Here is a 14905-nt window from a genome sequence, read left to right on the forward strand (position 1 = left end):
CTGCAGATGCTGGGGTCCCAGCCCGACCAGGAGGGCCACCCTGCCTTCCTGGACCCCGGGGGTGGGTGCGACAGATGCTAGAAGCGGAGTGTGGAGACGTAACCAAGTCCCATTTTCATGGGGAAAATCGATACATTTATTAAAAACACTAAGAAATCGGTATGTCTGTCTAACATTCTTTTTTTTTTTTTAACGTTTTTACTGATTTCAGAGAAAGGAAGGGAGAGAAAGAGAGAAGCATCGATGATGAGAGAGAATCATTGATTGGCTGCCTCCTGCACGCCCCACCCTGGGGATGGAGCCCCCAGCCAGGCTCTGTCCTGACCAGGAATCAAACCCTGACCTCCTTCCTGGTTCATAGGTCGGTGCTCAGCCACTGAGCCACACTGGCCGGGCTGTGTGACAGGAGAGTTAACACTGGCGCGGATGCCGGGTCAGGATATACAAGCACCTTTACTGGGTTCAAAATCGAGGCAGGGAAAAATCGGGTCCTATTTTCCAACCAGTTCCTCTAGGACAGACAACGGCAGAGCGTCCTGAGACTCGAGCCATCCTTGCTTTCCTCAGCGGCCTCCCTCCGAAGCCTCAGAGCGCTCTGCCGGCCCCGACTTCGTCCTTCAGAAGGCTGACACTACACAAGGAGGTATTTCTGGTGTGGACGGCGTCTTAATTCTTATTTCTGGGTAACCTGTGATTGGCCAGAAAGCTTTGTGTCTGCTCACTCCCCACCCCCGTCCGCCCCCCATTATGCAAAGTCGGAGACCTTTAGCCCCTGTCCCTGCTGCCTCGGTGTTCAATGCGCAGCCCAGTCACCACCCTGAGGGTCACCCAAGTGACCTGCAGCAACAGCGGGCACTGCGCAGCCAGGACTGCCCCCCCCCCCCACCCAGCCACATCCCTATTGCTCCGTCTCCTGGCCTCTGCTGACCCCTGGCAGGAAGAACCTCCACGTCCCTCGGGTCAGTTTGGGGTAATGGTCCTCCCGTCTGGCGGTCACACTCATCTCCACTCGCGGAGTTACTCTGGGCTTTCCCTCCGGACGCGAGGACTGCCCGTTCCTGGTGGTTCCTGGAGCCTCCGGCCCCTTCCCTTTCATTCATTCTCTTCGTCTACGGGTGGAGGAGGCAAGACCCCCACATTAGACCCCATTTCCAGAGGCCGCACGCCACAGGAGGGCGGCAGGCGGACAGAGCTGATGGGGGGAGGGGGGCTTGGCAGGTGGACAGAGCTGATGGGGGGAGGGGGGCTTGGCAGGTGGACAGAGCTGACGGGGGGAGGGAGGTCTGGCAGGTGGACAGAGCTGACGCGGGGAGGGAGGTCTGGCAGGTGGACAGAGCTGACGCGGGGAGGGGGGTCTGGCAGGTGGACAGAGCTGACAGGGGGTGAGGGGGTCTGGCCGGCAGGTGGCACTAGCATCTCCGGGCTGTGGTGCTCGGGGTGGACGGGGTGGGCAGGTGTGTTTGACCTTCAGCCTAACTCAGGTGTCCCCTTTCCTGTCTGCATCCATTTAAGTAACGATCATTGGAATTATCTGAGTCCGCCCTGTATAGAGCGTCTTCCTTCTCCAGACGCCGATGCAAGTGTCCCGACGAGCCTCTCCCCGCTCCTCTGGGCCTTTTCGCCGAGTGGACCGCGCTGGGTGTTTTATCCGATTAACCGCGTGGAGCGCTCGCCTCGCAGATGACCATGGTGCGGCCCAGGCGTTCCCGGCCCCGCCGGCCACCCAGGGGGCGTGGAGCAGGATCCTGACGCGGGCTCACCCCAGGGCGGCTCCCTCCCCTCGCCGGCGGGCAGCTGTGAGTGGCCGCTGGCCCCGTTCTGCATCTTGTTTGCGACCCATTGACAAACAAGTAGAAAACAGCACTTGTGTTTGACTCGTGGGTAAGGCCCTTTCCCACTGTGCTCTCCAAGTTCAGGTTGAATGTTTCCAAAGAGAGTTCTGTTCGCAAAGCCAAGGGCAGAATCGCTACTTTCACAGCGAGAACATCGCCCCTGGAGCTGCAGAGGTGACGGAGACGCCGGGCCATTCCAAGGGTGCGTCCTGGGCCGGAGCCACGCTCCGACCCGCCCGCCGCCTCCACGGCACACGCAGCGGCCGGGGGGGCGGGGGGGGGGCACAGGAGCATGGAGAGCCTCCGGCTCAGAGCGCCAGCAGCCGGCGTGCCTTCCCACTCGTGAAACCACCTCCGGGACATGAGCCTCAGACGCTGTGACAGCCACAGAGCCTCACTCAGTACGCAAGCCCGTCACACCCAGACCCTGGGGCAGGCGAGGGCGCGGAGAGGCCCAGCCCAGGTGTGCCCGTGGAGGGCCCGGAGCCCACAGGGTGGGCAGCAGCCGAGTTCTTGCGACCTCAGATGACCTTGACACCACGGTCTAGGACAGCCGTGGGCAAACTACGGCCCGCGGGCCGGATCCGGCTGTTCTATCCGGTTCTCTTGCTCTCCCCTCCGCTCCTTTACTTTGAATTTATATTAGTTCACACAAACACTCCATCCATGCTTTAGTTCCGGCCCTCCGGTCCAGTTTAAGAACCCATGGTGGCCCTCGAGTCAAAAAGTTTGCCCACCCCTGGGCTAGGAGGCCCTTCCTCTTTCTCACATGAGACCCGCCTTTAGGGGGGGAAAGGTTAAAACGGCAACAGAAATGGGGCATTCCAGGAACCCTTGGTGGCACGGGACCACAGGTACGTGTTATGCCGACCGAAAGTGGTGGGAGAAGGCACCCCCTTAAAGAAACCTTTCTCTACCCTCAGCACCCGTGCCCCACACCCACACACCAGCCAGGATGGCACCCAGTGACCCCCCCCCCCCACCCTCTCCTTGTCCCGAGCTGCAGGCTGCAGGGACATCACCCCCGTCCCGTCCCCGTCCCTCAGCTCCGCAGAGCCCCCCTGGTCATGGAGGCGGTGATGCAAACACCATCAGCCTGGGCCTGGCCGCCGACCGGCTTTCCCCTCTGTGGGGACCGCATTGTGGTGGCGGGATTTGGGCCACGTCATCCCCCTTGCTCGGGCTCCTTCCTGGCGCCCGCGGTCCCGTGTGGCCATCGGTCCCATGTCCACGTGGCTCGCTGCTTGAGAAGCTCCGGCAGGAAGTCCCGCCCTTCTTCCCAGAGCCGTCCGTCCTCGTGCGGCCGCTGGATGGCTCATCACAGCCTGGAAGGACGGGCCGGAAGGACGGGCCTTTTGTGGGCGATCGGCTCCCGTCGCTCACGCTCAGCGCCTGAGGCCGGCCCTCGAGGGCCAGGAGAGAGGACGGGCACAATCTGCGCCCCCCAAATCCAGGCTGTGACATGACCCCCCTGTGCTCCGGGGGCCTGGCCGGCAGGGGACGGCGGGTCTGGGTGTCCAGGTGCCGCGCCTGCCTGCCTGCCCGCTGGCCCGGGCCCAGGCTCTGGATGCACCGCGCGGCCAGGGAGAGCAGCTGCGGGCGCCCGGGATTTACAGCCGAGATAAACCTCCAACCGCGGCTCGCTGGCAGTTGGGTGCTCCCGAGGAATTTGAATTTCCCTCCGGGGCTTGGGTTTCTGGCCCTCGACGTCCTGTCCGCACCCCAAGTCCCAGGCCATCTCTCCCGTGGGTCCCCCTGCGTGCACTGCGGGCCTGGGCTGTCCTCGGGCGTCCGGTCCGGGGAACGGGCCCGCCCCACCAGGTGGGGGACCACGCTGTTTGTTTTCGGTTGTCCAGGAGCTCGTCAACCTCGGGAGCTGGCCAGCTGCCCCCGAATCTGGCTCTGGGGATCTCTGACTAACACGTCTGCTCTTCCGGTTCCTGAGCCGGACAGAGCGGGCTTCTCACGCGTGGACCGAGCGCCCGCCCTCGGAGCACTCCCTCCCTCCTGCTCCCTGCTGCTCTGCGCGCCGCGTGACGTGACGGACGGCAAGTCCTGAGCCCGCCTCACAGCTTCCTCCGGCGCCGAGAGACCCCATGGCCGCGTCTCCGGGTCCCCGGCGGCTCCTCTGGGAGTGGTCACGGGTCGCCAGCAGTGGGCAAGGAGCAGACCCCGCGGGCAGGGCTCCGGGTTAGACGTGACCGCAGAGGAGGCGGGGCCTGAACAAACTCCCGAAGGACCCGCGGGGTGAGGTCAGGCGGACAGCGGGGCGGCACAGCAGGGAACGGCTCCGGCTGGGAACGGGACGCGGGTCCAGGAGAAGCCGTGGACGACCAGAGCTTTACGCGAGGGGAACGGTTCATAGAGTGACCGGTGAGGTCAGACCCCAGCGGGGTGCCGTGTACTTCAGGAGAAGATGCCGTGTCTTATGGCAGCAATAGAGTCCCTGTACTGGGGTCCCCCAGAGAGAGAGCAAGAACGAGAGAGAGAGCAGGAATGAGAGAGAGAGAGCAAGAACGAGAGAGAGAGCAGGAATGAGAGAGAGAGAGCAAGAACGAGAGAGAGAGCAGGAATGAGAGAGAGAGCAGGAATGAGAGAGAGCAGGAATGAGAGAGAGAGCAGGAATGAGAGAGAGAGCAGGAATGAGAAAGAGAGCAAGAACGAGGGAGAGAGCGAGAAAGAGAGAGAGAGAGCAAGAACGAGAGAGAGAGCAGGAATGGGGGAGAGAGCAGGAATGAGAGAGAAAGAATGAGAGAGAGCAAGAACGAGAGAGAACAAGAACGAGGGAGAGAGCAAGAACGAGAGAGAGCAAGAACGAGGGAGAGAGCGAGAAAGAGAGAGAGAGAGCAGGAATGAGAGAGCAGGAATGAGAGAGAGAGCAGGAATGGGGGAGAGAGGGAGAATGAGAGAGAGAGCAGGAATGGGGGAGAGAGAGCAGGAATGGGGGAGAGAGAGCAGGAATGGGGGAGAGAGTGAGAACGAGAGAGAGAGCAGGAATGGGGGAGAGAGGGAGAATGAGAGAGAGAGAGAACAGGAATGAGGGAGAGAGTGAGAACGAGAGAGAGAGCAGGAATGATGAAGAGAGTGAGAACGAGAGAGAGAGCAGGAATGGGGGAGAGAGGGAGAATGAGAGAGAGAGCAGGAATGGGGGAGAGATTTGACTGGCTCACAGGTGTGGGCATTAGCCCATCTGGAGTCGCGGGGCGGCCGGCGGCTGACGGCCCGGGAACAGCGGATTTGGAGGAGAACCCCTCCTCCTCGGGGACCCCGGTGGTGTTTCTCTCCGCATCTTCAGCTGATGGGGTGAGGCCCACCCTCACTGTGGCGGGCAATCGGCTTTCCCCGGAGCCGACCGGTTTCAGTGCTCATCTCACCTACCAGAGGCTTCCCAGGCGGGGTTTGACCAGAACACGGGCAGCTGGCCTGGCCCAGGGACCGCGGAAGCCACCGTCCCAGCCACTGCTCGTGAGGGGCAGCACGGAGTGGGTGGGGGTTCACAGAGGAGCTCAGCGGCAGCACCCGCCTCGCGCTCCGGGAAACACGGGGTTCTCGTTGCCAAGGAGACCCCACCTTCAGGGAGAGAGCAAAGCCAATGAGGAAGCAGGTCCGTGGAGCGGGCGCGGACGGCTCGCTCCGTGAATTCTCCGCACCCTTTGCTTTTCCTCTGTTTGACGTTTCCTGCTCCTTGGTAGCCCCGAGGAGGGGAGGGCAGCATAGAGGTTCATCGCCTGGACCTCTGGGGGCACCTAGGGAGGCCTGGCCAGACGGAGAGCGAGTCGATGATTTACGGGAAAGCACCTGCGTCCCATCCTGCCCGCAGCCCTCCCCGGCGCTGGGCTGGGCCGTGCTGCCAGGAGCGGTGAATCTGTGTGTGAGGATAAAGTGCTAACATTCATCCTTTTACGTGTATGAAAACGAGGGCCATCAATAAAAATACGCTTTTTAAAAAGAAATAAAAATGAAGGCCGGGAAAGCAGGCTGCACTGTCTCTGGACAGGAGAAGCACAGGGTGGGCTAACCTGAGACGTCGAACGCCTTCTCTCGGGAGCAGCAGGGAGGTGGCCCGGGCCAGGCCGACATCTCCTCATCTGGATATTGGTTTGTTTTATTACACCTTTAACTGTCCTCATATGATCATCTATATGTATAAAAGGCTAATATGCTAAGTGTCTGACCGTCCGACCGGTCACTATGATGCGCACTGACCACCAGGGGGCAGACACTCATTGCAGGAGCTGCTGTGACGCGCACAGAGAAACGGCACCGCGGACCTGCCACTCACAAAGCAACACTCGGCTTCCCCCAATTGGGACACAGGCCCCGCCACCACCCCAGAGCGACACACCACCAAATCACAGCCAACACTACCAAGACTTCATGGCGCAAAATGGGGCCCAAAGCCCAGCCCAGCCCAGCCCAGAAACGGTGGCTGTCGGCACCAGGTAATGACGTCACATAGCAACACTCAGCTTCCTCTCCCTAGCGACTAGCCTCCTTGGAGTTTCTTCAGCCCAGGAACACGACTTGCTTTATAGCCAGGTGCACACATTTTACACTTGAACCAAATGTCTGTGTAGCGTTTTCCCTGCCTCATCTCATTTGATCCTCACAGAAGTCCTGGAGTAGGCAGATAGGAGACTCGGTGGAATCCTATTTTCTTTTCATTAGCCGGAAAACTAAGATTTAGAACATTTAGAAACTTGACCCGACTGAAAAGAAGAAATGGTGGACCTTGAAAATGACTTCAGGTTTTCTCACTGCGCAGAATACAGTCAGACACTGCTGCAGTTAAATATTTTACCCTTTGTTCTACTATGGGATCTACAATAATAATCTGCTTCGTGTTGATACTTACTGCTGTGTGGCTGACAATTACCTGAAAGAGAAGTTGGGGTGCTTCACTGGCTGGAAAAAGTTTAGCTAAATCAGAAAGCAGCTCTAATAAAGCAAGTTTATTCTATGTCCATAAAAGGCTAAGTTGACTCGCACATGCATGACACATATAAAGCCCTCGCTGGCCCCAATTGCACGTGCGTTTCCATCTGTCATTGTCGATCGTGAATTTGGTTGAGACTTCTATTAGAGAGAAAGGGCGAATAGCGATATTAAAATATTTCTTCTAATTAATTTCCTTTCGATGTGCACGAATCCCTGCACCGGGCCACTAGTGATTTAATAATGCATCATCATTCCAGCTCCCCTGGGCGAGGTCGGCCCCCACTCCCACCCCCACGGAGTGGTTGTCCGACGGCGGACCCACCACCATCAGAGCCTTTTCCACATAAACGCTCCATGGCGGACGGGTTCCACTCGCCACATGCTATGGGCGTGAGTCCACACAGACTTTCATTCACCTCTGTGCGTCGGCCAGAATTTTATTCACTGGGAGCATTTTTTAAAAATGAATAGTGAATAGGATGTTGTACTGGTGGCAAGTCATCGTGGAGTAAAATAAAGTTAACCGGAGCTCCCCAAAATACAAATTACGTCTCCGACAAAGCGGGAAAGCCTGGTCACTAGAATATACAAAGAAATCTTAACACTCAAGTTCAAAAGTCCCATTAGCCCGGCCGGTGTGGCTCAGTGGTTGAGCATCAACCTATGAACCAGGAGGTCACGGTTCGATTCCCAGTCAGGGCACATGCCCGGGTTGCTGACTTGATCCCCAGTAGAGGGCATGCAGGAGGCAGCCGATCAGTGATTCTCTCTCATCACTGATGTTTCTCTCTCCCTCTCTCTCTCCCTTCCTCCCTTCCTCTCTCTCTAAAAACTCCACTTAAAAAATCCAGTGGAAAAACAGACAAAAGACACGAGCAGACTCTCACCAGAGGACAGACCCATGCAAGTGTGTGCAGAGAGAGACACAAGGGCGTTGGCCCGGGAAGTGCCCGCTAAGGCCCAGAGCGGTCAGCCCCCTGCGGCAGCAGATAAGGAACAAGGACCGTGCGGACAGCAGGTGCCGGGGCCACGAGAGAGCAGCGGCCACTGCCTGCCGGGGGCCGGGGGCCGGGGGCCGGGGAACGGCGTCGCTCCGGGAAACCCGGCCGGGAGACGCCACTGTCCTCTGCCCCAGCCCCTCCCGACTCTGTGGAGCCCAGGGTCAGGTCGAGGCCCCAGGCGTTCGGAATAGCCCTTCGTTAGCTCAGCCACTGGCCTGACACTCTAGATCAGCCGTGGGCAAACTACGGCCCGCGGGCCGGATCCGGCCCGTTCGGCTGTTCTATCCGGCCCGCGGAGCCGAAAGAGCGGAGGGTTCTCTTGCTCTCCCCTCCGCTCCTTTACTTTGAATTTATATCAGTTCACACAAACACTCCATCCATGCTTTTGTTCCAGCCCTCCGGTCCAGTTTAAGAACCCATTGTGGCCCTCGAGTCAAAAAGTTTGCCCACCCCTGCTCTAGATCCACCTAACTCAGCGCCCCGGACGCTCCACACGCAGGTCACACGTCCAGAACCACACTCCCTCCCCCACCATGTCTTCCTGACTCCTCTTCGGGTCACCTCCCGGGCTCCACACCGAGCCTGACGTCCGCGCTGCGGGTAACCTGCTGGGCCCCCGTGGCCTGTGTGCCCCCGGGTCTGTCTGTGCCCTGAATCCACCCCCCAGCCTGCGCGGGCGGGTCAGACCGGGAACTGGGCAGCCCGGCGTGATTCACAGAGGCAGGGAGCGCCCACCTGCCCCCAGCCCCGAGGGACCCCCAGCCCTGAGGGACCCCCAGCCTCTGCCTGCCCCCAGCCTCTGCCTGCCCCCAGCCCCGAGGGACCCCCAGCCCCGAAAGACCCCCAGCCTCTGCCTGCCCCCAGCCCCGAGGGACCCCCAGCCCCGAAAGACCCCCAGCCTCTGCCTGCCCCCAGCCCCGAGGGACCCCCAGCCCCGAAAGACCCCCAGCCTCTGCCTGCCCTCAGCCCCGAGGGACCCCCAGCCCTGAGGGACCCCCAGTCTCTGCCTGTCCCCAGCCCCAAGGGACCCCCAGCCTCTGCCTGCCCCCAGCCCCAAGGGACCCCCAGCCTCTGCCTGCCCCCAGCCCCGAGGGACCCCCAACCCTCAGGGACCCCCAGCCCTGAGGGACCCCCAGCCTCTGCCTGCCCCCAGGCCCGAGGGACCCCCAGCCTCTGCCTGCCCCCAGGCCCGAGGGACCCCCAGCCTCTGCCTGCCCCCAGGCCCAAGGGACCCCTAGCCTCTGCCTGCCCCCAGCCCCAAGGGACCCCCAGCCCTGAGGGACCCCCAGCCCCAAGGGACCCCCAGCCCTGAGGGACCCCCAGCCTCTGCCTGCCCCCAGCCCCAAGGGACCCCCAGTCCTGAGGGACCCCCAGCCTCTGCCTGCCCCAGCCCCGAGGGACCCCCAGCCTGGCCTGGGCCCAGCAGCGGGTCATGGGAAGGGGAGGGCCACCGCCCCCTGGAGGAGCCTTGGAAGGGGACCTTCCGTTTCCTGGGTCCCCGACCTCCCCTTACGGCTCCCCTCACACCTCCCCCCTCCGTGGCTCTGCCAGCTCGGCCTCCCTTCCCTCCTCCCTCGTCCTGTTCATCCTCTTGAGACGCAAGTGCACTTGGGCTGTCAGACAGCGGAGGATCTGGGAGCTGGGACTCCCCTACACATCAGCAATGTCCTCGGGGTCCGGTGAGGGCTCAGGGACGCAGCTCCCTCAGGCCGGGCCACTCCGGAGCCTGGAGTCAGACGAGAGCAGTGGCCCGGTGGGGGGAGCCTACAGGGCCAGCTCAGGAACGGGCCAGCGAGAGCCCTCCTTCCTCCCGCAGGACCCGGCGTGCGGGCATCAGCGCTCCTTCCAGCAACAAGGAGCCTCCGTGGCTCGCGTGCGGATGTGGCCTCTGCGGGCCCACCTGGCCGGGTCCTGAGAAGCTGGCCCGCGGGCGAGGGGACGTTAGAGGCAGAAGGCAGGGCTGAGAGAGGGTTGCAGGCCGCAGCCCCGGGTCCACGGGTGGCTGAACTCGGGCTGAGCGCCGTGTGGCCCCGCACAGGCCTGCTGACCACGCGGCCCGGGTGGGCACGGGTTCCAGATGCTCGGCAGCTCCCGTCCGCACCTGGGTCTGACGCGGCCTCGGGAAAGGGCCGGCTCGCTGCAGCCGCCCCGGTCTCCCCGGCCCCCAAACAGAGGCTGGGTTCTCCTTGCTCCTTCTCCGACGAGGAGCGCGAGGGAGCGGGCGACGGCTGATGCGCATTCCCCTCGGCGCAGCTCCATGGCCGCTGAGCGTTGGGCACGGCGCCAGCCACGAGGGAAGCACGTCTCCCGCGTCCAGCCAGGGCCCCTCGGGACACACGGGGGACAGGCCGGGCATCGCTGTGCCCCCGCGGCAGGCAGAGGCCCTCGAGTGTGTCAGACGCTGGGCCCGTGTCTCAGAAGGACGCCACACGTGGGCACCCGTGTGTTCCGGGGAAGCGCGGGCCTGCGCCGGGGAGGGCAGAGGCGTGCGCACCGGGCTGGGCTGGCGGTGAGGAGCAGGCACAGCAGGCTGCGAGGCCAAGCCTTCCCCCATCTGATAAATATCTAATGGAGCGTCCGCGAGCCAAAAAGCCATTTGCATTTTTATTATGGAGAAGACTTCTTCTTCCCGGGGAGCCTGGAATGTGACTCCCCACCAGGTCTGAGCGTGTGTGCATGGACGTTTGTCTGGTGGTCTGCCAGGCCCCGGGCCAGATGTGAGCACGGGAGGGCGTGGGCAGCCTCTGGCCTGAGCAGGGAGGAGAGACGGGGAGGAGGGGAGGAGGGGCAGGGAGAGGAGGGGAGGAGGGAGAAGGGGCAGGGGGAGAAGGGGAGGAGGGAGAAGGGACAGGGGGAGGAGGGGAGGAGGGAAGGAGGGAAGGAGGGACAGGGGGAGGAGGGGAGGAGGGAGAAGGGGCAGGGGGAGGAGGGGAAGAGGGGCAGGGGGAGGAGGGAAGGAGGGAGGAGGGGTAGGGGGAGGAGAGGAGGAGGACAGGGGGAGGAGGAAAGTAGGGAGGAGGGGCAGGGGGAGGAGGAGAGCAGGGAGGAGGGGTCAGGAGAGGAAGCATGTGGCTGACTCACTGCCACAGGAGCTTGGCTCATGCAGGAAGCCAGTGGGACCCCCGTCCTAGGTGCAGTTCACTTGGAAGCTTCCAGACGCCGCGTGCCTGGGGGATACCAGTCCTAGGGGCTCCTGCTCTTGCCTGGGGGCCTAACACTCTCACCCACAAAACCCCTCTGTGCAGGCCACTCGGGTCACCAGCTGCCCTCTGCCCAGCCCGGGTCCGCCTCTCCCCACGAGGAGCAGCCTGAGTGCCATCACCTCGCACCGGGCCCACGAGGGCAGGTGCCGGGAAAGGTGCCTCTCCCTTCCCCGGCATCACCACACCATGAGGTGCCGCCCTCCCAGGCCTCCTGGCCTTGGGTGCCCCAGCCCCGGGCAGACAGAGCTGTGCCCGAGAGAGGAGAGCCGGGCGCGCAGCCCCTTCCACGTCCGTCCCAGAGCACCCGAGTGCCCGCTAGGTACTCGGGCCCTTGAGTACACAGGTAGCAGAGCCGTGTCACGGGCGCCCAGGGAGGACAGAGCTGGGGAGGGACCGAGGGCGAGGAGGGGAGCTCCTGTGCACCCTGGGGCGGGGATGCCGTGTCCGCAGCTGGAAGTTATTGAGTCTAACACCAGCCGCTTGCCGGGGTGTGGGGGGCACGGATCTGGGCGGACCCCCTGGGGAGCCTTGAGGGCGTGTTTTTGCGGGGGCCTCCGAGGAGCCGACGTGAACTGTGAACAGCACCAGAGATGGGTGCCCGCAGGCCCGCGCCGCCCGCGTGGGCTCACAGAGTCCCATTCTGACCGCGTGCCACTCCCCCACGGAGCCAGGACTGCCTTCAGGTTGCTCACAGACCCTCGTTATGGTCCCGCGCGGTGACTCACAGCTTCCTGAAAGCTGCTGGCTGCGGCTCTTTACCCTGGGTTCCCCCTAAGAGGGGATGCCGTGTGGCTGTTTCAGGCGAACAAAGGCGCCCTTCACCCGGGAGCTGTGGGAGCGTGTCTCACAGAACAGCCTCTGTGCCCCCGGCCTCGGTGCTAAGTGGCAGAGCCGGGTGATTTAGGTTTCCGATGCTTCTGCCGACGGCCGGCTGTTCGCACCCCGGCCACGTTTGTCTGCGGACACGTTCCTTTCTGCTTCTCCCAGGGGTACCGCTCCTCTCCCCAAACCCTGATCACGTTCCCACTCAAAGCCTATTGGACTTCACAGGGAGAAGGGCCGGGCCGGGGGTGGGGGGAGGTCAGAGCCAGACCCGGTGTTCAAGGGGCTTGTTTACCGGCAGCGAGACGGCCTCCCCAAGAGCAGGGTCCCCTGCAGCAGCCCCTGGACCCAGGTAACTATCCTATACAATAAAGAGGTGATATGCAAATTGACCCTCACTCCGTAACACCATCACAAGATGGCGGTGTGCACACCGGAGTCAGGGTTCCTGTAACAAGCCTTAATGTGCGATCAGCAGGGACCTGAGGCTGTGTGGTGCCAGGCAGGGGTGGGGGACCTAAGGCTGTGCCCCCCGCCCGGCAGGGCTTGACGGGGGACCTCAGGCCACACCCCCCACCTGGCGGGGCTTGACGGGGGACCTCAAAGCATGCCCCCCGCCCAACAGGGCTTGATGGGGGACCTCAGGCTGTGCACCCCACCCAGCAGGGCTTGACGGGGGACCTCAAGGTGTGCCCTTGCCCCAGCCCAGGCCAGGGGATCTGAGGCCGTGCCCCACACCTTGGCACTGGGCTGGGGGACCTCAGGCTGTGTCCCCCACCCGGCATGCACTGGGGGACCTGAGGCTGCATCCTCCACCCAGCACCAGTCCGGGGGCCCTGAGGCTGCACCCCCCCACACCTGGCAGGGCTTGACGGGGGACCTGAGGCTGCACGCCCCCACGCCTGGCAAGGGGCCGGGAGACCTGAGCATGCACCCCCCACCTGGAGCCGGGCTGGGGGACCTGAGGCTGTGCCCCCCGCCCAGCGGGGCTTGACGGGGGTGGGGCTGGCCGGGTCTGGGTCTCGCACGATTTCAAGGCACGTGCAGGTGGGTGGGGACTTGACTCTGGGTCCCATGGCATGCCCCAGACTCTGATAGGAGGAAGGTTTTCATATACATTTTACTAATTTTCTTTCATCTCTGACACTTCTATTATAGAGAAAGGGCAAATAGCAATATTAAAATATTTCCTCTAATTCATTCCCTTTTAACGTGCATGAATTTCATGCACCGGGCCACTAGTCTATATTAATAAAAGGGTAATATGCAATTGGTTAGGACGCCCTCACAGTAATAACCGAACAGCAGGCTGCATGGGGTGACAAGGCTGGCAGGGGGGTTAGTGAGGGGCGACCAGGCCAGCAGGGTGGCAGTGAGGGGCAACCAGGCCAGCAGAGGGGGGCAGTGAGGGGCGATCAGGCCAGCAAGGGGGGCAGTTGGGGGCAACCAGGCTGGCAGGGGGGCATGAGAGGTGACTAGGCCAGCAAGGGGGGGGGCAGTTGGGGGCAACCAGGCTATTAGGGGGGGCATGAGGGGCAACCAGGCCAGTGGGGGGGGGGCAGTTGGAGGCAACCAAGCCGGCAGGGGGGTGGCGTGAGGGGTGACCAGGCCGGCAGGGGGGACAGTTCGGGGGCGACCAGGCCAGCAGAGTGGGGCAGTTAGGAGCGATCAGGCAGGCAGATAGGTGAGCAGTTAGGAGTCAGCGGTCCCAGATTGTGAGAGGGATGTCCGACTGCCAGTTTAGGCCTGATTCCCGGCATCAGGCATAAACCAGCAGTCAGACACCCCCTGAGGGGTCCCGGATTGGAGAGGGTGCAGGCTGGGCTGACAGGACCCCCCCCCACACCCCATGCACGAATTTCATGCACCAGGTCTCTAGTCTATATATAAAAGGCTAATGTGCTACGTGTCCATCCGACCGGTCGCTATGATGCGCACTGACCACCAGGGGGCAGACGCTCATTGCAGGAGCTGCTGGGATGCGCACTGGCCATTTAGAGAGAAATGGCCCCACAGACCTGGCGCCAACAAACCAACACTCGGCTTCCCCCAAGTGGGACACAGGCCCCACCACCACCCCAAGTGACAGCCCATCAATTCGCAGCCAACGCTGCCGAGACCTCGTGGTACAAATTGCAGCCCACAGCCCACAGTCCAGCCCCAAAATGGTGGCTGTTGGCACCGGGTAATGACATCACGTAGCAACACCCAGCTTCCTCTCCCTAGCGACTAGCCTCCTTGGAGTTTCTTCAGCCCAGGAACAAGATTTGCTTTATAGCCAGGTACAAACATTTTACACTTAAACAAATGTCTGTGAAGCGTTTTCCCTGCCTCATCTCATTTGATCCTCACAGAAGTCCTGGAGTAGGCAGATAGGAGACTCGGTGGAATCCTATTTTCTTTGCATTAGCCAGAAAACGGAGATTTAAGAAGCTGAGAAACTTGACCCGACTGAAAAGAAGAAATGGTGGACCTTGAAAATGACTTCAGGTTTTCTCACTGTGCAGAATACAGTCAGACACTGCTGCAGTTAAATATGTTACCCTTTGTTCTGCTATAGGATCTACAATAATAATCTGCTTCGTGTTGATATTTACTGCTGTGTGGCTGACAATTACCTGAAAGAGAAGTTGGGGTGCTTCACTGGGCTGGAAAAAGTTTAGCTACATCAGAAAGCAGGTCTAATTATACAAGTTTATTCTATGTCTATAAAAGGCTAAGTTGACTTGCACATGCACAACACATATAAAGCTCTCACTGGCGCCAATCACACGCATGTGTTTCGATCTGTCATTGTCAATTGTGAATTTGGTTGACACTTCTATTATAAAGGGCAAATAGCGATATTAAAATATTTCTTCCAACTAATTTCCTTTCCATGTGCATGAATCCGTGCATTGTCCTGGGTGTGAGCTGTCCTGAGTGTGAGCTGTCCTGAGTGTGCTCTGTCCGGAGTGTGCATTGTCCTGAGTGTGAGCTGTCCTGAGTGTGTGTTGTCCTGAGTGTGACCTGTCCTGACTGTGAGCTGTCCTGAGTGTGAGCTGTTCTGAATGTGTGTTGTCCTGAGTGTGCATTGTCCTGAGTGTGAACTGTCCTGAGTGTGCATTGT

This window comes from Plecotus auritus (assembly GCF_963455305.1).
Source record: "Plecotus auritus genome assembly, chromosome: 4".
Taxonomy (NCBI): Eukaryota; Metazoa; Chordata; class Mammalia; order Chiroptera; family Vespertilionidae; genus Plecotus; species Plecotus auritus.